The following is an 812-nucleotide window of genomic DNA, read 5'->3' as shown; positions in this document are numbered from 1 at the left end:
GGGTATAAATGGGTAGACACGACCCGACACGACCCGATTACCCTAAACTATAATTTTTTTAAAAAAAAAAAAAATTAAAATTCAAAATTGTAATAATAATACTAATACATCAATATAGTCAATGCAAAAAATTGAGTTCTAACTTCTAAGAGATTAAAGGTTTTAATAAAGGATAAGAAAAAAAAAAAAAAAATTGGAAAGTGACCGTAATTGACAAATTGTACTCCAAAATAAATTACTAAACTCATAATTTCACCTAAACTTAAAAGTTAAAAGTTAAAACAAGTAAGTTCATTTATTAAAATAGTCCACTTATACTAGCTAAACATCTAAAAGATGCCTGAAACACCTCCAATTTTAGGGTCTTTTTGGTAGGGGGCTAGAAAAGTAAGAGGAATGAATAGGAAGGATGGAAAAAAAAAAATTAGAAAAAAAATGAGGAAGGGCCGAAGGGGTTGTTTTTCTTATACAAACTTTTGTTGGGAACTTGGGAAGGATGAAAAAGTATCTTGTAACTATTCATAGCGAATCAGCGATTACCTTGACACCATTCAAACCACTTATTCATGTCATTTTATCTCCTGCTTTACTCCTATTTTTGCTGCAACTGGATGGAACATGGTGGGCCCATATGGAAACACATCATCCATCCCCTTCCTTTCCCACTATACCAACAAGAAGAGAAACTAAAGAGTAAAGTAAGGAGTCTGACTCTGAGGAGACTGAGGCGAGAGAGACCCGTGCGTGAGCTGCTGGCACGGAAAAATCAGAAAAAACCGGGTGCGTGAGCTGCTGACCCGGGTCCAGAAAAA

This window comes from Corylus avellana, chromosome ca8 (assembly GCF_901000735.1).
Source record: "Corylus avellana chromosome ca8, CavTom2PMs-1.0".
Lineage (NCBI taxonomy): Eukaryota > Viridiplantae > Streptophyta > Magnoliopsida > Fagales > Betulaceae > Corylus > Corylus avellana.
Note: the sequence above shows the minus strand (reverse complement) of the source record.